Here is a 26,882-nt window from a genome sequence, read left to right on the forward strand (position 1 = left end):
GTACAGATATCACCTCATTTCAGTTAAGGTTTGTACACTCAAGTTGAACTTGCCAAGTTCAAACTCCCAAATTTGCAAGTCCAGACTTGGTGCATTCTGTATTAAGAGAGGCTCAGCTTCTAGAGAACCGAAGTCAAATCGGAACTTTCTGGTTCTGTTCCAGAAGTAAGAAAACCTCAGTAAAAATCTCATTAACATGTGTAACTCTGCTAATAAGTAAAAATCTGGCTTTGAACAGAAGCTTTCTCAACAGTATATCAAATGTCTCACTTCATATGTCTAGATAAGTATGCTGGACTTCTGAAAAAACATCTAATATCATTGTTTATTCACTATTTATGTTTTTTTAGCAGCCTTTAATGGACATAGTTTCCTAGAGTCCTAGATATTCGCAGGCTAAACGTCACCGCTTGACAGAGGAGACGAGTCCATGAGTGACTAGAGCGGTCATGGTGAGTTCAGACATGTCTTTAACAACAACAGGACAGAGAGGAGCGAATGCTGTACAAGTCTTCACAGAGCACAGATTACCGCTACAAACAGCAACAATGAAAAAAAGCGCCGGGGAGTTTTTTGGATATGGACAAAACCAAGTTACGGTGACAGAAGTACCTACACTGCTGCATTTGTAGGTCTTTTAATTGGAACTGTAGTTTTTCCTATGCACGCAACAAAAATGTTGGTTAACTTTGTTAATAATCACAAAAGTTTAAATGATAGCAGCTGCTGTAATGGAGCCGCGTGGTCTGAGAATATGGAAAGTAAACTCCAGGAACACTCTTCATTATTTCACACAGACCGATGGAAAAAAAACGCTGAATGAGAGATTGTGTGGAGTTACAGAAGTTAGTGGATGGAGGCTAAACGGGAAGTGATGTCATGACTTCAGCACTCTGTAGTGAGTCTGTTAGAGTCAGTCCAAACTAAAAGTGTATCTATTTTAACGCACAATTTGCTCTACAGGAGTTTCTGATGGTGGAAATACATTAATGAGGAGTAAAAACAACGTCTTACAGCCATTCAGTGGGTGCTGAAAACCGCCCAACATATCATGGCACCCAGCTGCCAAAAAACAATGCTTGTGGAGGGTGAAGGGCATCATCAAAGACATTTCACACTCAAATCATGGACTGTTTACTCCACTACCATCAGGTAGGTGACACAGAAGCCTCCACTCCTGAGCCAGCAGACTGAATAACAGCTTTTATCCTACTGCTGCTTCTCTGCTGAACTGTAATAAACCCTAACAACCTGATCTATTTACTCACCACAACTTCACTTTATACTGCATCACTGCACAATTGTATATTTGTATAACTACATCTTGTATATCTTGTATGCTCCTCGTGGTAATTTATATCCTGCACATCAGTACTTTATGCCTAAATTGCACTCTGCACTGCATCTAGTTGTTAAGTACTTGTATTGTTCAATGACAATAAAGTTCAATTTAATCTAATCTAATTTACTGCAGAACAGTCAAATAGCATATATATACAACACATGATGCTCCTCAGCTGGACAACATTAGAAGATAAGATAAAAGTCAATACATATGTTTATCAGTCCTCTAATGTTGTCCAGTTGAGGAGTATCATTATTTAGAGGCACAAACATCTGGTTATAGTATTTTCTCACAGTGTGATTACAAGTCTGCTGCAGAGAAACTCATATTATAGCAAATGACTTTAAATGGAAAATAATGGTTGCTGTTATAAACTAGTGAGAACAGTTTGTCTTTTCCTGAATAAATGTCTTTTATAGACACACGGAGGCCTGTGTACTGAATCTACCTCAAAGTCTCAGCTGGAGGTCCAATGACGGCCATGTTTGTGTTTTTGACGCTTTAATCCGTTCTCCGAGGCCTCAAGTGAAAAACTCATCACCAAATCAACAACAATTCAGCGTCCTGAGTTTCCTCCTTAAAGTTTCCAAATGGAATGGAGTGAAGGCCAGAGTGTGAAAAGATGAAGGAATAAACAGAAGTGAATGCACAAACACATCAATAAACACCTTCATATTTTAGGAAACACAGAACGTCGGCTGCTTTTTACATCCAGGATCTGTCAGTAAGAGATAATTACAATCAGATGTTCACAAAGTTTGGTTAATTTTACATTTTTTTAATGTTTCTTCACATGTTAAAAATTCCCAATAAGGACATTTTGATGTTTACATTATCAAACGTAAAAATTTAAAGGAATAAGCAGCAAAAATAGAAATCATTCCTCTTAAAATGCAATTATTATGCAGCTGAGATTTACATATATATCATGTTTAAAGGACAGGTTCACAATTTTTCTAGTCAATCTTAAAACAAGTCAGGTGCGTTTTTATCTGAAGCTTTAAGCTTTATATTTTGCAGAAAAAGTTTTGCAGAATTGCTACATTCAGCAGTAGGGCTGATCAGTCAGAACCTCTCTTCAATCTGCTCAAGATCGTAATCATTTTCAACATAAATAAATACCAAACCTGCGTTTTCATTTTTAAAATTTTGCATCAGTCTGCTTCGCTTCCCTTCCCTTGTAAAGCATTTTTCCAGCCTAATGAAGATGTACACAACTATAATACAAGAAATGTTTACACCTCCCAATATTCCGTACCGGGCTCTGTCAATTCTCTATTAGATACAGGGGGGTTCAGCTGTGGAACAGTTATATTCAAATTGCATTTCAGTCTACTTCTCTCAAGAATTTCAAATATAAGCTTAGGACCTGTCTGATGAAACAAACTTGACCATTCAAACTGATCATATCTGATTATAATTGGCCTCTCTATGTCATAAGGAGTTGACTTCACACAAGTTTACTTCAGTAAGCATGCGCACACACTCTCATGTGCGCACGCACACTCACTTGCACACACACACACACACTTGTACATTACACTAAAACACACACAACCTAATTACATTATTTTATCAGTTTTGTTTCTTTGCTTGGTTTGTGCTGCCCACTTTATGTTTGCTTTTGATTCTGTGGTTGTTTGTTTGTTTATTTTTGTATCTGTTTATGATGTGTAATGAGATGAGATTACTCCCATAAGCCTCTAGGGGTTTTCTAAATCTCACCTGCACAATTTGTTTCTTCTCTTTTGCTGTGTTGTTTTATGCTGTTTTATTTTTAATGTGCAAATAAATAAAATAATAATAATAATAATTGGAAGCTTCGGTTGCCGAAATGAGTCAAATCAAGTAGATATCTTTCAATGTTACAGTCTTTTTAGTGCCAAAGTCCCCCTTTTTGTTACTATACTTCCACTGCAGCTCAACAAGGAAACATAGTCTGAGGAAACACAAAGAGGGAATTTGATGCTAAAAAGACTGTAAATGTGGCAGATATCCACTTGATATGACTAACTTAGACTGCTGAAGCCTCATATAAGCTTCACATCAACATTTAAATGCATTTTTGCACAAAATGAGTGTGAACACACTGTGGATTTCGGCCCCCATCACTTACATTGAAATCACATTTGAAGGGGATCTTTTAATAGCCATTATGAACAGGAGGAATGATTACAATAAGGAAAACCCCTTTCAGTGTTCATATGGACACCTAACTGTTGTTTTAAGACACACTTGAAAAATTGTGAACCTATCCTTTAAAGTATGAAAGCAGGGGGAAATGCAAGCAATGTGTGCTGATAAGATCCTTTCTCTGCAAAATAACAAGACTGAAAGTGTTGCATGCTCATTAGACCCATAAGAAAGTGTTTGACTTTCAGTAATTCCCTAATAAATTTGCATTAAATCAGGTTACTAAAACCAATTGATATGCAGTGAATCTGAGGGTTTTGGGGTGCAGATGCAGTGGCTGAATTTGCTTAATTTAGCCTCGATTCTTTTGGTGAAGTTGTTAAATTAATATTTCTAAATAGCAGATCTTGGCTAATATTGACATTAAAAAGAATATCCTTAGAAACCTCTGTATGAAAGGGAAAGTCATGGGGGTCATTAAAGTCTAAAGACTTAATGCTCTGGAAAGCAGGAAATTTTGTTTTTTGTGGTGCAAAAAGAGGAAATTTTGATCTGATGATGAAGTTACTGATACTATTTATCATCCTCTGATGACAACAAATATCATTGATTAATTTGACATAAATGTGCCTTTTAGTTGCAGAGATAACTGTTGGCGGTGATGGAGGCAGTCACCAAAACACGATTCTTCTTCTGGGAACAAAGAATATCCACAGCACAAACTTTACAGCAGCCGGCAGTCTTCCACATATCCTACTCTGCACCATAGTTCTGCATGGACAGACCAATTGGCATCACCGTAAAATAATTTATGGACATTGCCATCTCTGAGCCAGAGTTAAATTCCAGCCCTATAGTAATGATAGCCAGAGGTCCGTCCCTCTGCCAGCAGCAACACTGAGATCAGTCAAAACAAATGAGAACTTCCATATGGTGGTCGTATAATTTGTGCTCTGTCTTTATGGTTTTTCACAGTTCACATGTGTAGACAGAGGAAAAATGACAGAGAGAAATCTATGATCACTGGGTGAAGGAAACATCAGGAATGCCCTCCCTTCCTACTGAATCCTACTGAAACCAGTTCCTCCTTTAAAGGACCAGTATCTAAGATTTAGTGGCATCTAGTGGTGAGGTTGCAGATTGCAACTGACTGAATACCCTTCCCCTAACTTTCCCCTTCCAAGCATGTAAGAGAACCTATGGTGGCTGCAAAACTCAAGAAAAACATGAAAAGCCCTCTCTAGAGCCAGTGTTTGATTTGTCCGTTCTGGGTTACTGTAGAAACATGACAGTGGAACATGGTGGGCTCCGTGGAAGAGTACCCACTCCTTGTGTAGATATAAAGGGCTCAGTCTAACGTAACGAAAACACGATTCTTATTTTCAGGTAATTATACACTAATTAAAACATACTTATGAATATTGTATTCCATTTCTGCCAAGTCCATTCTTCTAGATGTCACTAAATTCCACACACTGCACCTTTAAAATCATCTTCATCTCCCCTTTGAAAATGGATTTAACAAGTCTGACCAAATAATACTAACTTTTACTCAGTTATGTGTGTTCTGTTTAGTGAAAAGAACGTTGTCTTAATAGTCCATCCCCAAAATAATAATAGTTAGCCATAAATACCTCATTTTCTTAGCTTCCAATGGTTAAACTTGACATGAGTTTATGTGTTTCGGTGAGAACATTCTGGAAATGCATGGTCATTACTGATTTACAAAATTATTATATTATTAATGTCAATCAGAAATAAAACTGATTGTTACAAGTATCCGTTTAAAAATCATTCTCAGTACTCAAATTTTCATCATCAGTCAGTGCATATAGGAGTTCATTATTAGTTTTGTAACTTCCTATGAGGAGAAAAAATAAATCTAGCTAGAACCCTGTACTAATATTTTGTAAGAGACTGTCAGATTAACATTAGCTAACCTCAGCCATCTCAGAGCCTGACTCTGATTGCACTGGCTGTCTCCTACATTTTCATGAACCCTTTGAAATCAGCAATCCTGCCAAGATGAAAAAAAAGTTTAAAAAAAAAAAAAAAAAGTTTAAACCTAGTTCTTAACATGAATATTTACATGGTAGCCTAATAACTGTATTACTTTGATTAGGACAAAGGGGTCTGTAACATTGAGAGAAGATGAGTATGGTAAGCATGTTTGGTCAATGCAAGCATTAGCCTACACTACTCTACCTGTTGGTATGATATGTACATACTAGGGATGTGCACAGAACCCCGTATTTGTATTTGTACCTATATTTGTTGAAGTAGCACCCTTTGTAGGACGTATTACCTTCTCAACAGTTCCAACCTTCCACGATTAGTCAGATAATCCAGAAGACGTATTCACCTTTCAGCCCTCTGGGCTCGTCCGGGATTTGAACCCGGGACCTCTCGCACCCGAAGCGAGAATCATTCCCCTAGACCAAAGAGCCATGGAAAGAGTTGCTATGCAATTGCAGCTGGGTGATATGTAGACAGTGTACCTTTTGCCCAGCAACCACTGGTTGATCCATCCATCAATCTGTCTGTCCATTTGCCTTAACTTTCCAGGTCAGGTTGCAGCGGTTGCATGCTCAGCAAAAATGCCTAAATGCTCTCCTCCACCTGTTCTTCATAGGGGATCACGAGGCATTTTGAGAACAAAGCGGATATGTAGCACTTTCAGTATGCTCCTGGCGTCTATTGAAGTCTCCTCCCAAGAGGACGTTCCCAGCATACCTCCCACCTTCAAAACATAGATACAGCAGTTCCACTCTGAGCCTCTTCTTAGGATGTATCAGCTTCTCCACAGTTCCAACCTTCCAAGATTAGCCAGATAACCCAGAAGAGGTATTCACCTTCCAGACCTCAGGGCTCGTCCGGGATTTGAACCCGGGACCTCTCGCACCCTAAGCGAGAATCATACCCCTAGACCAACGAGCCACAGAAAGCAGTAACCATGTGATTGCAGCTGCATGAAATTTACGCAGTATACCTTTTTTCCCAGCAACCATTGTTGGATCCATCCGTCTATCCGTCTATTTGCCTTTACTGTCCAGGTCAGGTTGCATCAGTTGCATACTCAGCAAAAATGCCTAGATGCTTTCCTCTCCTGCTCCTCTTAGGGGATCATGAGGCCTTTTGGAAACAAAGTGGATATTCAGCACTTTCAGTATGCTCCTGTCGTCTACTGAAGTCCCCCCACAAGAGGACGTGCCAAGCATACCTCCCAACTGACACCTTCAAAATAAAGGTGCAGTTCAACTCTTCCTTAGGATGTCTTAGCTTCTCAACAGTTACAAGCTTGCAAGTTTAGTCAGATTACCCACAGGAGGTGGCCACATTGCTGCCCTCTGGGCTCGTCCGGGATTTGAACCCGGGACCTCTCGCACCCTAAGCGAGAATCATACTCCTAGACCAACGAGCCACGGGAAGCGTGACCACGCGATTGCAGCTGGGTGAAATTTAGGGCGTGTACTTTTTTTTTTTTTTCCCAGCAACCACTGGTTGATCCATCCATCTATCTGTCTATTTGTCTTCGCTTTCCAGGTCAGGTTGCAGCAGTTGCATGCTCAGCAAAAATGCTGAGATTCTCTCCTACTCCTGTTCTTCGCAGGGGATCACGAGGCACTTCGAGAACAAAGCAGATGTGTAGCACTTTCAGCATGCTCCTGGTTTCTCCTGGTGTCTACTGAAGTCTCCTCCCAAGAGGACGTGCCCAGTATACCTCCCACCTTCAAAATGTAGGTTCAGCTGTTGCACTCTCAACTCCTTCTTAGGACGTCTAAGCTTCTCAACAGTTCAAACATTGCAAGACTACTCAGATAACCCACGAGAGTCGGCCCAATTACTGCGCTCTGGGCTCGTCCGGGATTTGAACCCGGGACCTCTCGCACCCAAAGCGAGAATCATACCCCTAGACCAACGAGCCACTAAAAGAATGCCATATGGGATTTCCCCTGCTGCGAATGCTGTTCAGGTCTGTGACTGACGTAAAAGTAATCTTCAACGTGTGGGTTTTTCCTTGACTCTTTCCGTGCCTTCACTGTTGGATTCAGCTTTGTGATAATTGTCTGGAAATCAGAAAAAAATGTGGCAGCATTAATATAGGGTTCATCCAGCCCCTTGTTTTTACTTTGTCCAAGTGCAGTGATTTATCTTTGTTGGTCAATAGCGCACACTGCACAAAAGGTTCCACCAAGACTCAAACTTGGATCACTGGATTCAGAGTAGACAGTGTTGACCATTACACCATTGAAACCTGTTCACACACTCACACTGTTCACACCCCTTTGACAATGCATGACCAGTATTAAAATGGGTTAAATAGTGAGTGCCCCATCCCACAGGGGTTGCCAAGTATGTAAACCAAAATTTGGCTGATTTTGAATACATCAAATAACATCAGCTTAGCAGTTAAATCCCTGGTTTTATAGCACAAAGATGCTGCACCCACGACACTGTGCCAATGTTTGTCAGTGGACACACACGAATACTTCAAACTATACAGCAACTTTGATTTGATGTGGGCTCATCTAGGATTTGAAACTGGGTCCTCTTACACCTAAAGTGAGAATCATACCGCTAGACCAACCAGCCAAGGAAACCTTCAGCTGAGCGAGTGCAGCTGGGTGAAATATACAAGTGTACTATTTCTCATCAACCACTGTTTGATACAACCATCTCTCTGTCCTTTTATCTTCACTTTCCAGGTCAGGTTGCAGCGGATGCATGCTCAGCAAAAACACCAAAATGCTCTCTTCCCCTGCTCTTCTTAGTGGATCTCAAGGCATGTCAAGAACAGAGCGGATACGCAGCTATTTCACTATGCTCCTGTTACCCATGGAAATGTGCTCCCCACTGGATGTGACAAGCTGCCAAGTATGCAGCAGTAACTCTCACCTCCTTCTTAGGATGTCTTAGCAGATTAGTCAGATAACCCACAAGAGGCAGCCACCTGCCTGTTCTCTAGGCACATCCGGGATATGAACCTGGGACCTCTCGCACCCTAAGCGAGAACCATACCCCTAGACCAACTTTCACTTTCCGGGTCAGGTTGCAGCGGTTGAATGATCAGCAAAGATGCCTAGATGCTCTCCTCCTGTTCTTCTTAGGGGATCACAAGGCATTTTGAGAACAAAGTGGATATGCAGCACTTTCACTATGCTCCTGGCGCCTATTGAAGTCTCCTCGCAAGAGGACGTGCCTAGCGTACCTCCCAACTGACACCTTCTAAACATAGATGCAGCAGTTCCACTCTGAACCCCTTCTTGGAAGGTTTAGATTCTCAACAGTTCCAAGCTTCTAAGATTAGTTAGATAACCCACAAGACGTATTCACCTTTCAGCCCTCTGGGCTCGTCCGGGATTTGAACCCGGGACCTCTCGCACCCAAAGCGAGAATCATACCCCTAGACCAACGAGCCACAGAAAGCCTTAAACATGCACAGAAAGCCTTAAACATGCGATTGCAGCTGGATGAAATTTACACAGTGTACCTTTTTTCCCAGCAACCATTGTTGGATCCATCCATCTATCCATCCGTCTATTTGCCTTTACTGTCCGGGTCAGGTTGCAGCGGTTGCATGCTCAGTAAAAATGCCTAGATGCTTTCCTCCCCTGGCTCCTGCTCTTCTTAGGGGATCACGAGGCATTTCGATAAGACAGTGAATATGCAGCACTTTCAGCATGTTCCTGGCATCTACTGAAGTCTCTTCCCAAGAAATCGTGCCCAGCATATCTCTCACCTTCAAAACATGAATGCAGCAGTTCCACTGTGAACCCCTTTGTAGGACGTATTACCTTCTCAACAGTTCCAACCTTCCAAGATTAGTCAGATAATCCACAAGACGTATTCACCTTTCAGCCCTCTGGGCTCGTCCGGGATTTGAACCCGGGACCTCTCGCACCCGAAGCGAGAATCATTCCCCTAGACCAACGAGCCATGGAAAGAGTTGCTATGCAATTGCAGCTGGGTGATATGTAGACAGTGTACCTTTTGCCCAGCAACCACTGGTTGATCCATCCATCAATCTGTCTGTCCATTTGCCTTAACTTTCCAGGTCAGGTTGCAGCGGTTGCATGCTCAGCAAAAATGCCTAAATGCTCTCCTCCACCTGTTCTTCATAGGGGGATTTTGAGAACAAAGCGGATATGTAGCACTTTCAGTATGCTCCTGGCGTCTATTGAAGTCTCCTCCCAAGAGGACGTTCCCAGCATACCTCCCACCTTCAAAACATAGATACAGCAGTTCCACTCTGAGCCTCTTCTTAGGATGTATCAGCTTCTCCACAGTTCCAACCTTCCAAGATTAGCCAGATAACCCAGAAGAGGTATTCACCTTCCAGACCTCAGGGCTCGTCCGGGATTTGAACCCGGGACCTCTCGCACCCTAAGCGAGAATCATACTCCTAGACCAACGAGCCACGGGAAGCGTGACCACGCGATTGCAGCTGGGTGAAATTTAGGGCGTGTACTTTTTTTTTTTTTCCCAGCAACCACTGGTTGATCCATCCATCTATCTGTCTATTTGTCTTCGCTTTCCAGGTCAGGTTGCAGCAGTTGCATGCTCAGCAAAAATGCTGAGATTCTCTCCTACTCCTGTTCTTCGCAGGGGATCACGAGGCACTTCGAGAACAAAGCAGATGTGTAGCACTTTCAGCATGCTCCTGGTTTCTCCTGGTGTCTACTGAAGTCTCCTCCCAAGAGGACGTGCCCAGTATACCTCCCACCTTCAAAATGTAGGTTCAGCTGTTGCACTCTCAACTCCTTCTTAGGACGTCTAAGCTTCTCAACAGTTCAAACATTGCAAGACTACTCAGATAACCCACGAGAGTCGGCCCAATTACTGCGCTCTGGGCTCGTCCGGGATTTGAACCCGGGACCTCTCGCACCCAAAGCGAGAATCATACCCCTAGACCAACGAGCCACTAAAAGAATGCCATATGGGATTTCCCCTGCTGCGAATGCTGTTCAGGTCTGTGACTGACGTAAAAGTAATCTTCAACGTGTGGGTTTTTCCTTGACTCTTTCCGTGCCTTCACTGTTGGATTCAGCTTTGTGATAATTGTCTGGAAATCAGAAAAAAATGTGGCAGCATTAATATAGGGTTCATCCAGCCCCTTGTTTTTACTTTGTCCAAGTGCAGTGATTTATCTTTGTTGGTCAATAGCGCACACTGCACAAAAGGTTCCACCAAGACTCAAACTTGGATCACTGGATTCAGAGTAGACAGTGTTGACCATTACACCATTGAAACCTGTTCACACACTCACACTGTTCACACCCCTTTGACAATGCATGACCAGTATTAAAATGGGTTAAATAGTGAGTGCCCCATCCCACAGGGGTTGCCAAGTATGTAAACCAAAATTTGGCTGATTTTGAATACATCAAATAACATCAGCTTAGCAGTTAAATCCCTGGTTTTATAGCACAAAGATGCTGCACCCACGACACTGTGCCAATGTTTGTCAGTGGACACACACGAATACTTCAAACTATACAGCAACTTTGATTTGATGTGGGCTCATCTAGGATTTGAAACTGGGTCCTCTTACACCTAAAGTGAGAATCATACCGCTAGACCAACCAGCCAAGGAAACCTTCAGCTGAGCGAGTGCAGCTGGGTGAAATATACAAGTGTACTATTTCTCATCAACCACTGTTTGATACAACCATCTCTCTGTCCTTTTATCTTCACTTTCCAGGTCAGGTTGCAGCGGATGCATGCTCAGCAAAAACACCAAAATGCTCTCTTCCCCTGCTCTTCTTAGTGGATCTCAAGGCATGTCAAGAACAGAGCGGATACGCAGCTATTTCACTATGCTCCTGTTACCCATGGAAATGTGCTCCCCACTGGATGTGACAAGCTGCCAAGTATGCAGCAGTAACTCTCACCTCCTTCTTAGGATGTCTTAGCAGATTAGTCAGATAACCCACAAGAGGCAGCCACCTGCCTGTTCTCTAGGCACATCCGGGATATGAACCTGGGACCTCTCGCACCCTAAGCGAGAACCATACCCCTAGACCAACTTTCACTTTCCGGGTCAGGTTGCAGCGGTTGAATGATCAGCAAAGATGCCTAGATGCTCTCCTCCTGTTCTTCTTAGGGGATCACAAGGCATTTTGAGAACAAAGTGGATATGCAGCACTTTCACTATGCTCCTGGCGCCTATTGAAGTCTCCTCGCAAGAGGACGTGCCTAGCGTACCTCCCAACTGACACCTTCTAAACATAGATGCAGCAGTTCCACTCTGAACCCCTTCTTGGAAGGTTTAGATTCTCAACAGTTCCAAGCTTCTAAGATTAGTTAGATAACCCACAAGAGGTATTCACCTTCCAGACCTTAGGTTGGGCTCGTCCGGGATTTGAACCGGGGACCTCTCGCACCCAAAGCGAGAATCATACCCCTAGACCAACGAGCCACAGAAAGCCTTACACATGCACAGAAAGCCTTAAACATGCGATTGCAGCTGGATGAAATTTACACAGTGTACCTTTTTTCCCAGCAACCATTGTTGGATCCATCCATCTATCCATCCGTCTATTTGCCTTTACTGTCCGGGTCAGGTTGCAGCGGTTGCATGCTCAGTAAAAATGCCTAGATGCTTTCCTCCCCTGGCTCCTGCTCTTCTTAGGGGATCACGAGGCATTTCGATAAGACAGTGAATATGCAGCACTTTCAGCATGTTCCTGGCATCTACTGAAGTCTCTTCCCAAGAAATCGTGCCCAGCATATCTCTCACCTTCAAAACATAAATGCAGCAGTTCCACTGTGAACCCCTTTGTAGGACGTATTACCTTCTCAACAGTTCCAACCTTCCAAGATTAGTCAGATAATCCACAAGACGTATTCACCTTTCAGCCCTCTGGGCTCGTCCGGGATTTGAACCCGGGACCTCTCGCACCCGAAGCGAGAATCATTCCCCTAGACCAACGAGCCATGGAAAGAGTTGCTATGCAATTGCAGCTGGGTGATATGTAGACAGTGTACCTTTTGCCCAGCAACCACTGGTTGATCCATCCATCAATCTGTCTGTCCATTTGCCTTAACTTTCCAGGTCAGGTTGCAGCGGTTGCATGCTCAGCAAAAATGCCTAAATGCTCTCCTCCACCTGTTCTTCATAGGGGATCACGAGGCATTTTGAGAACAAAGCGGATATGTAGCACTTTCAGTATGCTCCTGGCGTCTATTGAAGTCTCCTCCCAAGAGGACGTTCCCAGCATACCTCCCACCTTCAAAACATAGATACAGCAGTTCCACTCTGAGCCTCTTCTTAGGATGTATCAGCTTCTCCACAGTTCCAACCTTCCAAGATTAGCCAGATAACCCAGAAGAGGTATTCACCTTCCAGACCTCAGGGCTCGTCCGGGATTTGAACCCGGGACCTCTCGCACCCTAAGCGAAAATCATACCCCTAGACCAACGAGCCACAGAAAGCAGTAACCATGTGATTGCAGCTGCATGAAATTTACGCAGTATACCTTTTTTCCCAGCAACCATTGTTGGATCCATCCGTCTATCCGTCTATTTGCCTTTACTGTCCAGGTCAGGTTGCATCGGTTGCATACTCAGCAAAAATGCCTAGATGCTTTCCTCTCCTGCTCCTCTTAGGGGATCATGAGGCCTTTTGGAAACAAAGTGGATATTCAGCACTTTCAGTATGCTCCTGTCGTCTACTGAAGTCCCCCCACAAGAGGACGTGCCAAGCATACCTCCCAACTGACACCTTCAAAATAAAGGTGCAGTTCAACTCTTCCTTAGGATGTCTTAGCTTCTCAACAGTTACAAGCTTGCAAGTTTAGTCAGATTACCCACAGGAGGTGGCCACATTGCTGCCCTCTGGGCTCGTCCGGGATTTGAACCCGGGACCTCTCGCACCCTAAGCGAGAATCATACTCCTAGACCAACGAGCCACGGGAAGCGTGACCACGCGATTGCAGCTGGGTGAAATTTAGGGCGTGTACTTTTTTTTTTTTTTCCCAGCAACCACTGGTTGATCCATCCATCTATCTGTCTATTTGTCTTCGCTTTCCAGGTCAGGTTGCAGCAGTTGCATGCTCAGCAAAAATGCTGAGATTCTCTCCTACTCCTGTTCTTCGCAGGGGATCACGAGGCACTTTGAGAACAAAGCAGATGTGTAGCACTTTCAGCATGCTCCTGGTTTCTCCTGGTGTCTACTGAAGTCTCCTCCCAAGAGGACGTGCCCAGTATACCTCCCACCTTCAAAATGTAGGTTCAGCTGTTGCACTCTCAACTCCTTCTTAGGACGTCTAAGCTTCTCAACAGTTCAAACATTGCAAGACTACTCAGATAACCCACGAGAGTCGGCCCAATTACTGCGCTCTGGGCTCGTCCGGGATTTGAACCCGGGACCTCTCGCACCCAAAGCGAGAATCATACCCCTAGACCAACGAGCCACTAAAAGAATGCCATATGGGATTTCCCCTGCTGCGAATGCTGTTCAGGTCTGTGACTGACGTAAAAGTAATCTTCAACGTGTGGGTTTTTCCTTGACTCTTTCCGTGCCTTCACTGTTGGATTCAGCTTTGTGATAATTGTCTGGAAATCAGAAAAAAATGTGGCAGCATTAATATAGGGTTCATCCAGCCCCTTGTTTTTACTTTGTCCAAGTGCAGTGATTTATCTTTGTTGGTCAATAGCGCACACTGCACAAAAGGTTCCACCAAGACTCAAACTTGGATCACTGGATTCAGAGTAGACAGTGTTGACCATTACACCATTGAAACCTGTTCACACACTCACACTGTTCACACCCCTTTGACAATGCATGACCAGTATTAAAATGGGTTAAATAGTGAGTGCCCCATCCCACAGGGGTTGCCAAGTATGTAAACCAAAATTTGGCTGATTTTGAATACATCAAATAACATCAGCTTAGCAGTTAAATCCCTGGTTTTATAGCACAAAGATGCTGCACCCACGACACTGTGCCAATGTTTGTCAGTGGACACACACGAATACTTCAAACTATACAGCAACTTTGATTTGATGTGGGCTCATCTAGGATTTGAAACTGGGTCCTCTTACACCTAAAGTGAGAATCATACCGCTAGACCAACCAGCCAAGGAAACCTTCAGCTGAGCGAGTGCAGCTGGGTGAAATATACAAGTGTACTATTTCTCATCAACCACTGTTTGATACAACCATCTCTCTGTCCTTTTATCTTCACTTTCCAGGTCAGGTTGCAGCGGATGCATGCTCAGCAAAAACACCAAAATGCTCTCTTCCCCTGCTCTTCTTAGTGGATCTCAAGGCATGTCAAGAACAGAGCGGATACGCAGCTATTTCACTATGCTCCTGTTACCCATGGAAATGTGCTCCCCACTGGATGTGACAAGCTGCCAAGTATGCAGCAGTAACTCTCACCTCCTTCTTAGGATGTCTTAGCAGATTAGTCAGATAACCCACAAGAGGCAGCCACCTGCCTGTTCTCTAGGCACATCCGGGATATGAACCTGGGACCTCTCGCACCCTAAGCGAGAACCATACCCCTAGACCAACTTTCACTTTCCGGGTCAGGTTGCAGCGGTTGAATGATCAGCAAAGATGCCTAGATGCTCTCCTCCTGTTCTTCTTAGGGGATCACAAGGCATTTTGAGAACAAAGTGGATATGCAGCACTTTCACTATGCTCCTGGCGCCTATTGAAGTCTCCTCGCAAGAGGACGTGCCTAGCGTACCTCCCAACTGACACCTTCTAAACATAGATGCAGCAGTTCCACTCTGAACCCCTTCTTGGAAGGTTTAGATTCTCAACAGTTCCAAGCTTCTAAGATTAGTTAGATAACCCACAAGAGGTATTCACCTTCCAGACCTTAGGTTGGGCTCGTCCGGGATTTGAACCGGGGACCTCTCGCACCCAAAGCGAGAATCATACCCCTAGACCAACGAGCCACAGAAAGCCTTACACATGCACAGAAAGCCTTAAACATGCGATTGCAGCTGGATGAAATTTACACAGTGTACCTTTTTTCCCAGCAACCATTGTTGGATCCATCCATCTATCCATCCGTCTATTCGCCTTTACTGTCCGGGTCAGGTTGCAGCGGTTGCATGCTCAGTAAAAATGCCTAGATGCTTTCCTCCCCTGGCTCCTGCTCTTCTTAGGGGATCACGAGGCATTTCGATAAGACAGTGAATATGCAGCACTTTCAGCATGTTCCTGGCATCTACTGAAGTCTCTTCCCAAGAAATCGTGCCCAGCATATCTCTCACCTTCAAAACATAAATGCAGCAGTTCCACTGTGAACCCCTTTGTAGGACGTATTACCTTCTCAACAGTTCCAACCTTCCAAGATTAGTCAGATAATCCACAAGACGTATTCACCTTTCAGCCCTCTGGGCTCGTCCGGGATTTGAACCCGGGACCTCTCGCACCCGAAGCGAGAATCATTCCCCTAGACCAACGAGCCATGGAAAGAGTTGCTATGCAATTGCAGCTGGGTGATATGTAGACAGTGTACCTTTTGCCCAGCAACCACTGGTTGATCCATCCATCAATCTGTCTGTCCATTTGCCTTAACTTTCCAGGTCAGGTTGCAGCGGTTGCATGCTCAGCAAAAATGCCTAAATGCTCTCCTCCACCTGTTCTTCATAGGGGATCACGAGGCATTTTGAGAACAAAGCGGATATGTAGCACTTTCAGTATGCTCCTGGCGTCTATTGAAGTCTCCTCCCAAGAGGACGTTCCCAGCATACCTCCCACCTTCAAAACATAGATACAGCAGTTCCACTCTGAGCCTCTTCTTAGGATGTATCAGCTTCTCCACAGTTCCAACCTTCCAAGATTAGCCAGATAACCCAGAAGAGGTATTCACCTTCCAGACCTCAGGGCTCGTCCGGGATTTGAACCCGGGACCTCTCGCACCCTAAGCGAGAATCATACCCCTAGACCAACGAGCCACAGAAAGCAGTAACCATGTGATTGCAGCTGCATGAAATTTACGCAGTATACCTTTTTTCCCAGCAACCATTGTTGGATCCATCCGTCTATCCGTCTATTTGCCTTTACTGTCCAGGTCAGGTTGCATCGGTTGCATACTCAGCAAAAATGCCTAGATGCTTTCCTCTCCTGCTCCTCTTAGGGGATCATGAGGCCTTTTGGAAACAAAGTGGATATTCAGCACTTTCAGTATGCTCCTGTCGTCTACTGAAGTCCCCCCACAAGAGGACGTGCCAAGCATACCTCCCAACTGACACCTTCAAAATAAAGGTGCAGTTCAACTCTTCCTTAGGATGTCTTAGCTTCTCAACAGTTACAAGCTTGCAAGTTTAGTCAGATTACCCACAGGAGGTGGCCACATTGCTGCCCTCTGGGCTCGTCCGGGATTTGAACCCGGGACCTCTCGCACCCTAAGCGAGAATCATACTCCTAGACCAACGAGCCACGGGAAGCGTGACCACGCGATCGCAGCTGGGTGAAATTTAGGGCGTGTACTTTTTTTTTTTTTTCCCAGCAACCACTGGTTGATCCATCCATCTATCTGTCTATTTGTCTTCGCTTTCCAGGTCAGGTTGCAGCAGTTGCATGCTCAGCAAAAATGCTGAGATTCTCTCCTACTCCTGTTCTTCGCAGGGGATCACGAGGCACTTTGAGAACAAAGCAGATGTGTAGCACTTTCAGCATGCTCCTGGTTTCTCCTGGTGTCTACTGAAGTCTCCTCCCAAGAGGACGTGCCCAGTATACCTCCCACCTTCAAAATGTAGGTTCAGCTGTTGCACTCTCAACTCCTTCTTAGGACGTCTAAGCTTCTCAACAGTTCAAACATTGCAAGACTACTCAGATAACCCACGAGAGTCGGCCCAATTACTGCGCTCTGGGCTCGTCCGGGATTTGAACCCGGGACCTCTCGCACCCAAAGCGAGAATCATACCCCTAGACCAACGAGCCACTAAAAGAATGCCATATGGGATTTCCCCTGCTGCGAATGCTGTTCAGGTCTGTGACTGACGTAAAAGTAATCTTCAACGTGTGGGTTTTTCCTTGACTCTTTCCGTGCCTTCACTGTTGGATTCAGCTTTGTGATAATTGTCTGGAAATCAGAAAAAAATGTGGCAGCATTAATATAGGGTTCATCCAGCCCCTTGTTTTTACTTTGTCCAAGTGCAGTGATTTATCTTTGTTGGTCAATAGCGCACACTGCACAAAAGGTTCCACCAAGACTCAAACTTGGATCACTGGATTCAGAGTAGACAGTGTTGACCATTACACCATTGAAACCTGTTCACACACTCACACTGTTCACACCCCTTTGACAATGCATGACCAGTATTAAAATGGGTTAAATAGTGAGTGCCCCATCCCACAGGGGTTGCCAAGTATGTAAACCAAAATTTGGCTGATTTTGAATACATCAAATAACATCAGCTTAGCAGTTAAATCCCTGGTTTTATAGCACAAAGATGCTGCACCCACGACACTGTGCCAATGTTTGTCAGTGGACACACACGAATACTTCAAACTATACAGCAACTTTGATTTGATGTGGGCTCATCTAGGATTTGAAACTGGGTCCTCTTACACCTAAAGTGAGAATCATACCGCTAGACCAACCAGCCAAGGAAACCTTCAGCTGAGCGAGTGCAGCTGGGTGAAATATACAAGTGTACTATTTCTCATCAACCACTGTTTGATACAACCATCTCTCTGTCCTTTTATCTTCACTTTCCAGGTCAGGTTGCAGCGGATGCATGCTCAGCAAAAACACCAAAATGCTCTCTTCCCCTGCTCTTCTTAGTGGATCTCAAGGCATGTCAAGAACAGAGCGGATACGCAGCTATTTCACTATGCTCCTGTTACCCATGGAAATGTGCTCCCCACTGGATGTGACAAGCTGCCAAGTATGCAGCAGTAACTCTCACCTCCTTCTTAGGATGTCTTAGCAGATTAGTCAGATAACCCACAAGAGGCAGCCACCTGCCTGTTCTCTAGGCACATCCGGGATATGAACCTGGGACCTCTCGCACCCTAAGCGAGAACCATACCCCTAGACCAACTTTCACTTTCCGGGTCAGGTTGCAGCGGTTGAATGATCAGCAAAGATGCCTAGATGCTCTCCTCCTGTTCTTCTTAGGGGATCACAAGGCATTTTGAGAACAAAGTGGATATGCAGCACTTTCACTATGCTCCTGGCGCCTATTGAAGTCTCCTCGCAAGAGGACGTGCCTAGCGTACCTCCCAACTGACACCTTCTAAACATAGATGCAGCAGTTCCACTCTGAACCCCTTCTTGGAAGGTTTAGATTCTCAACAGTTCCAAGCTTCTAAGATTAGTTAGATAACCCACAAGAGGTATTCACCTTCCAGACCTTAGGTTGGGCTCGTCCGGGATTTGAACCGGGGACCTCTCGCACCCAAAGCGAGAATCATACCCCTAGACCAACGAGCCACAGAAAGCCTTACACATGCACAGAAAGCCTTAAACATGCGATTGCAGCTGGATGAAATTTACACAGTGTACCTTTTTTCCCAGCAACCATTGTTGGATCCATCCATCTATCCATCCGTCTATTCGCCTTTACTGTCCGGGTCAGGTTGCAGCGGTTGCATGCTCAGTAAAAATGCCTAGATGCTTTCCTCCCCTGGCTCCTGCTCTTCTTAGGGGATCACGAGGCATTTCGATAAGACAGTGAATATGCAGCACTTTCAGCATGTTCCTGGCATCTACTGAAGTCTCTTCCCAAGAAATCGTGCCCAGCATATCTCTCACCTTCAAAACATAAATGCAGCAGTTCCACTGTGAACCCCTTTGTAGGACGTATTACCTTCTCAACAGTTCCAACCTTCCAAGATTAGTCAGATAATCCACAAGACGTATTCACCTTTCAGCCCTCTGGGCTCGTCCGGGATTTGAACCCGGGACCTCTCGCACCCGAAGCGAGAATCATTCCCCTAGACCAACGAGCCATGGAAAGAGTTGCTATGCAATTGCAGCTGGGTGATATGTAGACAGTGTACCTTTTGCCCAGCAACCACTGGTTGATCCATCCATCAATCTGTCTGTCCATTTGCCTTAACTTTCCAGGTCAGGTTGCAGCGGTTGCATGCTCAGCAAAAATGCCTAAATGCTCTCCTCCACCTGTTCTTCATAGGGGATCACGAGGCATTTTGAGAACAAAGCGGATATGTAGCACTTTCAGTATGCTCCTGGCGTCTATTGAAGTCTCCTCCCAAGAGGACGTTCCCAGCATACCTCCCACCTTCAAAACATAGATACAGCAGTTCCACTCTGAGCCTCTTCTTAGGATGTATCAGCTTCTCCACAGTTCCAACCTTCCAAGATTAGCCAGATAACCCAGAAGAGGTATTCACCTTCCAGACCTCAGGGCTCGTCCGGGATTTGAACCCGGGACCTCTCGCACCCTAAGCGAGAATCATACCCCTAGACCAACGAGCCACAGAAAGCAGTAACCATGTGATTGCAGCTGCATGAAATTTACGCAGTATACCTTTTTTCCCAGCAACCATTGTTGGATCCATCCGTCTATCCGTCTATTTGCCTTTACTGTCCAGGTCAGGTTGCATCGGTTGCATACTCAGCAAAAATGCCTAGATGCTTTCCTCTCCTGCTCCTCTTAGGGGATCATGAGGCCTTTTGGAAACAAAGTGGATATTCAGCACTTTCAGTATGCTCCTGTCGTCTACTGAAGTCCCCCCACAAGAGGACGTGCCAAGCATACCTCCCAACTGACACCTTCAAAATAAAGGTGCAGTTCAACTCTTCCTTAGGATGTCTTAGCTTCTCAACAGTTACAAGCTTGCAAGTTTAGTCAGATTACCCACAGGAGGTGGCCACATTGCTGCCCTCTGGGCTCGTCCGGGATTTGAACCCGGGACCTCTCGCACCCTAAGCGAGAATCATACTCCTAGACCAACGAGCCACGGGAAGCGTGACCACGCGATCGCAGCTGGGTGAAATTTAGGGCGTGTACTTTTTTTTTTTTTTCCCAGCAACCACTGGTTGATCCATCCATCTATCTGTCTATTTGTCTTCGCTTTCCAGGTCAGGTTGCAGCAGTTGCATGCTCAGCAAAAATGCTGAGATTCTCTCCTACTCCTGTTCTTCGCAGGGGATCACGAGGCACTTCGAGAACAAAGCAGATGTGTAGCACTTTCAGCATGCTCCTGGTTTCTCCTGGTGTCTACTGAAGTCTCCTCCCAAGAGGACGTGCCCAGTATACCTCCCACCTTCAAAATGTAGGTTCAGCTGTTGCACTCTCAACTCCTTCTTAGGACGTCTAAGCTTCTCAACAGTTCAAACATTGCAAGACTACTCAGATAACCCACGAGAGTCGGCCCAATTACTGCGCTCTGGGCTCGTCCGGGATTTGAACCCGGGACCTCTCGCACCCAAAGCGAGAATCATACCCCTAGACCAACGAGCCACTAAAAGAATGCCATATGGGATTTCCCCTGCTGCGAATGCTGTTCAGGTCTGTGACTGACGTAAAAGTAATCTTCAACGTGTGGGTTTTTCCTTGACTCTTTCCGTGCCTTCACTGTTGGATTCAGCTTTGTGATAATTGTCTGGAAATCAGAAAAAAATGTGGCAGCATTAATATAGGGTTCATCCAGCCCCTTGTTTTTACTTTGTCCAAGTGCAGTGATTTATCTTTGTTGGTCAATAGCGCACACTGCACAAAAGGTTCCACCAAGACTCAAACTTGGATCACTGGATTCAGAGTAGACAGTGTTGACCATTACACCATTGAAACCTGTTCACACACTCACACTGTTCACACCCCTTTGACAATGCATGACCAGTATTAAAATGGGTTAAATAGTGAGTGCCCCATCCCACAGGGGTTGCCAAGTATGTAAACCAAAATTTGGCTGATTTTGAATACATCAAAATCCCTGGTTTTATAGCACAAAGACACTGTGCAGATATTTGTCAGCACACACACAACAAATGCACTGAACACTTCAAACTATACAGCAATTTTTATGTGATGTGCGCTCATTTGGGTTTTGAACCTGGGACCTTTTGTACCTAAATTGAGAATCATACCCTTAGACCAACCAGCCAAGGAAAACTTCAACCATGTGAGTGCAGCTGGGTGAAATTTACACAGTGTACTATTTCTCAGCAAATGATGAAGCAATTAGTGAGGATACACAAGAGCAGCCTTCACTGAAGTCTTTTACCTGACCTGCCCCCTTATTGGATATCAGTTACTGATTGGATGCTGCAGCTGATCGGACTGATCTGATAAATCACAACATCAGTGCAGTTTCATACTGGAGTTGAGACAGATAACAGAGTAAACTCTCTAAACTTTAAAGTTTTTTTCTTTTCATGATCTGTTTTTCCACCATTAACTTTTCTTATGGATAAAATTAAAGTAAGGGAGAATCTGTTTGTTGTCAAGAAACACTTTTTAAACACATTTGTATTCTATATCATTTATTGTCCTTTCCATTCACTTTCCTTTCATCAGTCACATGTGAGGCTGAAAATTCCTGAGCGTCAGGTTTGATATGAGTTACATAATTTCCATTTTCCCTGAAACATTTAGCCTAATAAATAATTTCCAGTGTTCAAAAGACACCCTAATCCTATTCTGAGTTATCAAATCAGAATCAGAATATCAATAAATACAGACACAAATAATGAATAAATAATATAAACCCCCTCTGCCAGCAAAAATGGTTCATGTGTCTCTGAGCAGAATACACTACACAGTATAAATACAGAATGCAGGTTTTTATTCATGTGCAGGTGTTTGTTAAATAGGTAACAGGCTGCAGAGAGAACACACTGCTGCTCTGGCAGTAATAACTGTGCACCTAAGTGTTAACACAGTGCACATCTGTGCAGACACTGTTAAAGCTGAATGACAGCTGATCCAGCTGTGACAGCTGTCACTGTCATCAGAAACGGATGTTGCTTCACAATACGCTTCAGAGGAAAGGACGTCTCATTTCTCTTAAAATATATTTCCTCATTTCCACTCTCCTTGCATGGTTTCCTTGTGTTTCTCCACGCATTTTCAGTGGGATGGACTAAGACGCAAGGAAAAGACACAAGTAAGGGAAACGTGGATGCAATTAAGAGACTTCAGATGTACCCATGGTTTGGAAACCCAGGGTCTTTATGAACAACAGGCAGGTGTCTTATATTCTCCTGTCTGAAAAAGAATGAAACAGAGAAGAGGGCGTTCAGTGCTCTGGCTGAGGTGGAATATCGCTGTCAAAGCAGTAAAAAACTAGATTTTGTCAGACAGGCAAAGAGAAAGAAAGTTCAGTGGAAAAGAAGTGAGTGGACATCTGGCAGCGTGAGTGAGTAAAGTGGTGCTAGTCTGTTCCTGGGGAATTTAATTAAAAAATAAAAACAGATTTTCCTGCCCCATAGAACAAATTCATCACAGTTTATCTGCAGGATATTGAACTCGTGCCTCATTTTTATAAAACATACTATTTCTAAGCAGGTTTTTGAGTCTGTAGAGTATTCACAATGGTAAAAGTATACTTAAAAAACTAAAAAACATATTTGATATTTGATATTTGAGTGTGCTGTAGATGAACATAAAGGAAATTGAGGTGTTTTCTGTGAAGGTATATCAGTGCCAAAATATGCAAGCACAAATGAAGTCCATGATGTAGAGTAGCCGCACACACAACTCAAACAGCCACACACGCATATTTTTGTGAGCGCTTTCACAGCACTAGCACACAGAATATCTCTGCTTGCATGAGCAATATTGTTGCCTGCAAGGAGATGACCATGCTTTGAGAACACACAGAATCCAAAGGAGCATGTGAATTTTACCTCAAAGCGCACAACTACTATCATTGCTCTCCTGCTTGCAGAACTTTCACTTGCTCACTCACGAGTGATTTTTTTTCTTGGTAGTAAGTGGACCTAGTCACCATTGTATCCCAGAATATAATTTGTTACAGTCCTCGTCTTTTATGATTCATCAGTGCAAGTAAACAAGATAGGACGAAGAAACACTGTAACCTGTCACTGCACGTTCTAATTCAACCGCAGATGTGAGTTCACCATCTTGGAAAGCTAGGCATGGCAACACCACTTGGACAAACCACATAGACCAGTTCTATATGAAAAGTGCCCCAAGATAACTTCTGTTGTGACTTGGCACTATATAAATAAAATTATCTTGACTTGACTTGACTTATACATATGCAAAATCTTACACAGAGCAATGTACTTGAATGTGTTTGTCTGAGCTCTGGCTTTTGTTTCTTCCATCGATGACATTAATTTGATAAAACATTGGTAATTTGTTTTTTTATGTAGATCCTGCAGTTATTTTCATATTGTTAATTTTGGTAAAATGTCAGTGTATGAAAAGATATTGAATACATTGAGATAAAACAGAAATATTATTTCAACAAGCACAGGCTTACCTCATGGAACTTTTTATCTGTTTTCAGCATTCTAAATGTGTTGTAGGACATTTTAACAGCATGTGAGTTATTACATAAACATGTTTGGTTCATGTTTAAATTCTTTGGCAAAATACAAAACTGAACTCATTCAGTAAAGTATTTAATGTGTCTGTCTGAGCTCTGTCTTTTGTTTCTTCCATCTCTGACATTAATTTGATAACATACTGGGACTTAGATCCTGTAGTAGTTTTTACATCGTTTATTTTGGTTAAACTGTTTGGTTCACGTTGAGGATGGAAGTCATAAAAGTAGTTATATAAAATAAAAGTAAAAAAAAGTTGAAAGTTATAAAAGTAGTGTTAAAAAATGAAATTATACAAACTTTCATTGTCTACTTGAGCATTCATTCTGAAAAAACTTATGAGCTATTTAATGCATTACCATAATTATACAGAAGAACCAATAAACTCATTTTCCTAGCTGTATTTTTGTCATTTTGTAGGTGCTACAAATAATACTGATAGCGCCTTTATACCCCTTGTAATGGCCTTTGCTCAACCATTGTGTTATCTCTCCCTGTGTGTGGTCTGTAAACCTATTGATAGGGGCAAGTTTATGTACGTGTATGTGTTTGTATTCTGACTCACACACACACACACACACACACACACACACACACACACACACACACACACCACCATATATATATATATATATATATATATATATATATATATTATCTGGTGTCAACAATTGATAGGCCCCCATGTAGGTAACAAGGATACTGTAGTGCTGAAATAAATATTGAATGGATAATGTAATAGGTCAGGGCCGAATTATACTATGCTGCCCTTTATACCTGTTGGCATAAACTGTCACTCAGTTTGGTGTTTAAGAATAAGTTCAAAAGCAGATGATCTAAGAGAAGCACAGCTTCTGTTTTCAACACTGACTGTCAACTGCCCCAGGAGTATATGAGAATGCTTTTGTTTTGTCATGTAATGTATGTTTTCTTTTACAGCATTAAATAAAACCTAATGTGATGTAAGGAAAAGGTCTTCACTTGTATGTGGACTCATTACTCTGGAATTCTTTCACATATACTGCATGTTCATCTAATAATGAGTAATGCTACAGTAAATCAGAGGCATGCATACCAGAGTTAAATAAAGAATATTCACTTGCACAAAAATAGGCAAAACTACAACCAACCCCTGGCTACATTCACCATGGGGAAAAAAAACTGAGGAAGTCCATCAGGGGGAAAGGCTGGGATAAAGCAAATCCCTGGAATCGATGGAAGAGGAAGGAGGAGGAAGAGCTGTGACAAAACTGACAAGCTTGATGGCTACCCATGTATGTAATAAATAAATAAATAAATAAAAAAGAGTGCACATCAAACTTCACTAAGTATAAAAACTTTGGTATATTTTTTTGCTGCCAAAACTTTGGTGGGAAATCCAAATCCAGCATCACCCTACTGGATTTGGACTTTCAGACACAGGGCATCATTTTACAGGGGGGTGAAATGAACTCTGTCATGCAAAAATGGCCAGGAGCTCTATGCTTTATCTAAATATCTATAATGCTTCCACCAATAGACAAAACAAAGGTAGCCATCACACTGTTAATTAAGTGCTTTGTACATCTTCTTGGGATGGGCAGACCTCCAATGGCATAGCTGGGTGATGGCAGAAACAATGATTTTTATCTGAGCTTAACACTTGATGTTCCCGAGATCATGTCCTCCACAGTGGATCAACAGGACATCTGGCACAGGTCTTCCTACAAGGCACCAATGAAAGAAGAGGAGGAGGTTTCTCCAAACCATGCCACACCAGCCAAACCACTGGACCAGCGCATTCAGACCAAGATTGGTCCCGATGGTCTCCCTCGCTCATTTTTCCCTACAGCAAATGTAGCTGTCATCAGTAATGTAGATTTTTAGGTTTGGGGTTGATTGTAAAATGAAAAGAAAACAATATGAAACTCTATGAAACCTTGTGCCGATGTGTTATTAAATTTAACATATTTTATTAAATAGTGCTATGTTACTTTTGTGCTCTGTCAGTGTATAATGGATGTAAAAATCAGTTACTTCATATCATTCTCAAATGAAAAAAAGTCTTATGCTGAAATCACAATAGGCAAGATTTGGTTTCCAGATATTTCCACGATATTGATGCTTAAACTTGGCCTCTATGGAGGATATCAATCTGGTTGATGGCATTTTTGTTTGTCTAAAATGAGGATAACAAAAATAAAACAATGATTAACTATCCATTCAAATGTATTGACTACTACATGAGAAAAGCAGAGGTGTGTTGCATTGCTAACTACCAGTTGCTAACATATTTAATGCATGTGCTAACCAAGCTAAAGCATAGTCTGTAGCATAGCGTGTATGAGCTAAAGACAGATTTGGCTGTGAAAGTGTATTGTGTAATTTCAATACTAATGAAAATTATGTTACTTTCATTTTTAGATATATATAGTATGTTAAGATGTGTGACTTTTTAAATACGACTACTTGGTTAGTTGTTGTCTTTACCTCATTTTAACAAGCCTTCAGTTGTAGTACAACCAGCGGGAAAGCTGAAGGTCAAAAGCCAGGGCTTCAACCTGCTCTGAATGCTTTGTTTGCCATGTTTTTTTCTATCTTGCTGACAAACTGACATCGGCACGTTGCACATGCCCATAAACGTCCGTTCCGTTGCCTTGGTTGTCATGGTTGTTGCTAAAGTTTTTCCATATGTTGTTTGCGTCATCTACTCTCATATTTCGGATTGGATTTCATCTTGAACATGTATGGATGGATTTGAGAAGCTGACATTTTGAGTAAAGAATGAGAAAAAGTAATGCAATCCTACCACTATACTATAGTTTGTTTCATGATTTGTCGACAAAGCTTCCGCAGTCGGCCAAGACACAGCTTCCGAGAGCTGACCAATCAAAGCAGAGTGGGTTCATCGAGAGGGGGGGCCTTAAAGAGACGTAAATCATGTAAAGCTTTTCAGTAGAGCCCCAGAA

General features: G+C 43.2%; 23 non-coding genes across 23 annotated transcripts; all 23 read right to left on the reverse strand.

Annotated features, from left to right (window-relative positions):
• Positions 1-5,853: 5,853 nt before the first annotated feature.
• On the reverse strand, positions 5,854-5,925 carry trnap-cgg. Its single transcript has one exon. It is a non-coding gene; the product is annotated as a tRNA-Pro (tRNA).
• A 418-nt stretch (positions 5,926-6,343) lies between these two features.
• trnap-agg lies at positions 6,344-6,415 on the reverse strand. Its single transcript has one exon. It is a non-coding gene; the product is annotated as a tRNA-Pro (tRNA).
• Positions 6,416-6,827: 412 nt separating this feature from the next.
• Positions 6,828-6,899, reverse strand: trnap-agg. Its single transcript has one exon. It is a non-coding gene; the product is annotated as a tRNA-Pro (tRNA).
• A 432-nt stretch (positions 6,900-7,331) lies between these two features.
• Positions 7,332-7,403, reverse strand: trnap-ugg. Its single transcript has one exon. It is a non-coding gene; the product is annotated as a tRNA-Pro (tRNA).
• A 1,422-nt stretch (positions 7,404-8,825) lies between these two features.
• On the reverse strand, positions 8,826-8,897 carry trnap-ugg. Its single transcript has one exon. It is a non-coding gene; the product is annotated as a tRNA-Pro (tRNA).
• Positions 8,898-9,343: 446 nt separating this feature from the next.
• trnap-cgg lies at positions 9,344-9,415 on the reverse strand. The gene has a single exon. It is a non-coding gene; the product is annotated as a tRNA-Pro (tRNA).
• Positions 9,416-9,824: 409 nt separating this feature from the next.
• On the reverse strand, positions 9,825-9,896 carry trnap-agg. The gene has a single exon. It is a non-coding gene; the product is annotated as a tRNA-Pro (tRNA).
• A 431-nt stretch (positions 9,897-10,327) lies between these two features.
• Positions 10,328-10,399, reverse strand: trnap-ugg. The gene has a single exon. It is a non-coding gene; the product is annotated as a tRNA-Pro (tRNA).
• Positions 10,400-11,825: 1,426 nt separating this feature from the next.
• Positions 11,826-11,897, reverse strand: trnap-ugg. The gene has a single exon. It is a non-coding gene; the product is annotated as a tRNA-Pro (tRNA).
• Positions 11,898-12,343: 446 nt separating this feature from the next.
• trnap-cgg lies at positions 12,344-12,415 on the reverse strand. The gene has a single exon. It is a non-coding gene; the product is annotated as a tRNA-Pro (tRNA).
• Positions 12,416-12,833: 418 nt separating this feature from the next.
• On the reverse strand, positions 12,834-12,905 carry trnap-agg. The gene has a single exon. It is a non-coding gene; the product is annotated as a tRNA-Pro (tRNA).
• Positions 12,906-13,317: 412 nt separating this feature from the next.
• Positions 13,318-13,389, reverse strand: trnap-agg. Its single transcript has one exon. It is a non-coding gene; the product is annotated as a tRNA-Pro (tRNA).
• Positions 13,390-13,821: 432 nt separating this feature from the next.
• Positions 13,822-13,893, reverse strand: trnap-ugg. Its single transcript has one exon. It is a non-coding gene; the product is annotated as a tRNA-Pro (tRNA).
• A 1,426-nt stretch (positions 13,894-15,319) lies between these two features.
• trnap-ugg lies at positions 15,320-15,391 on the reverse strand. Its single transcript has one exon. It is a non-coding gene; the product is annotated as a tRNA-Pro (tRNA).
• A 446-nt stretch (positions 15,392-15,837) lies between these two features.
• On the reverse strand, positions 15,838-15,909 carry trnap-cgg. Its single transcript has one exon. It is a non-coding gene; the product is annotated as a tRNA-Pro (tRNA).
• Positions 15,910-16,327: 418 nt separating this feature from the next.
• On the reverse strand, positions 16,328-16,399 carry trnap-agg. The gene has a single exon. It is a non-coding gene; the product is annotated as a tRNA-Pro (tRNA).
• Positions 16,400-16,811: 412 nt separating this feature from the next.
• Positions 16,812-16,883, reverse strand: trnap-agg. Its single transcript has one exon. It is a non-coding gene; the product is annotated as a tRNA-Pro (tRNA).
• Positions 16,884-17,315: 432 nt separating this feature from the next.
• On the reverse strand, positions 17,316-17,387 carry trnap-ugg. The gene has a single exon. It is a non-coding gene; the product is annotated as a tRNA-Pro (tRNA).
• Positions 17,388-18,813: 1,426 nt separating this feature from the next.
• trnap-ugg lies at positions 18,814-18,885 on the reverse strand. The gene has a single exon. It is a non-coding gene; the product is annotated as a tRNA-Pro (tRNA).
• A 446-nt stretch (positions 18,886-19,331) lies between these two features.
• On the reverse strand, positions 19,332-19,403 carry trnap-cgg. Its single transcript has one exon. It is a non-coding gene; the product is annotated as a tRNA-Pro (tRNA).
• Positions 19,404-19,821: 418 nt separating this feature from the next.
• Positions 19,822-19,893, reverse strand: trnap-agg. The gene has a single exon. It is a non-coding gene; the product is annotated as a tRNA-Pro (tRNA).
• A 412-nt stretch (positions 19,894-20,305) lies between these two features.
• On the reverse strand, positions 20,306-20,377 carry trnap-agg. Its single transcript has one exon. It is a non-coding gene; the product is annotated as a tRNA-Pro (tRNA).
• A 432-nt stretch (positions 20,378-20,809) lies between these two features.
• trnap-ugg lies at positions 20,810-20,881 on the reverse strand. The gene has a single exon. It is a non-coding gene; the product is annotated as a tRNA-Pro (tRNA).
• Between the last annotated feature and the right edge of the window lie 6,001 nt (positions 20,882-26,882).

The sequence above is a fragment of the Thunnus albacares genome, chromosome 19, assembly GCF_914725855.1.
Source record: "Thunnus albacares chromosome 19, fThuAlb1.1, whole genome shotgun sequence".
Taxonomy (NCBI): domain Eukaryota; kingdom Metazoa; phylum Chordata; class Actinopteri; order Scombriformes; family Scombridae; genus Thunnus; species Thunnus albacares.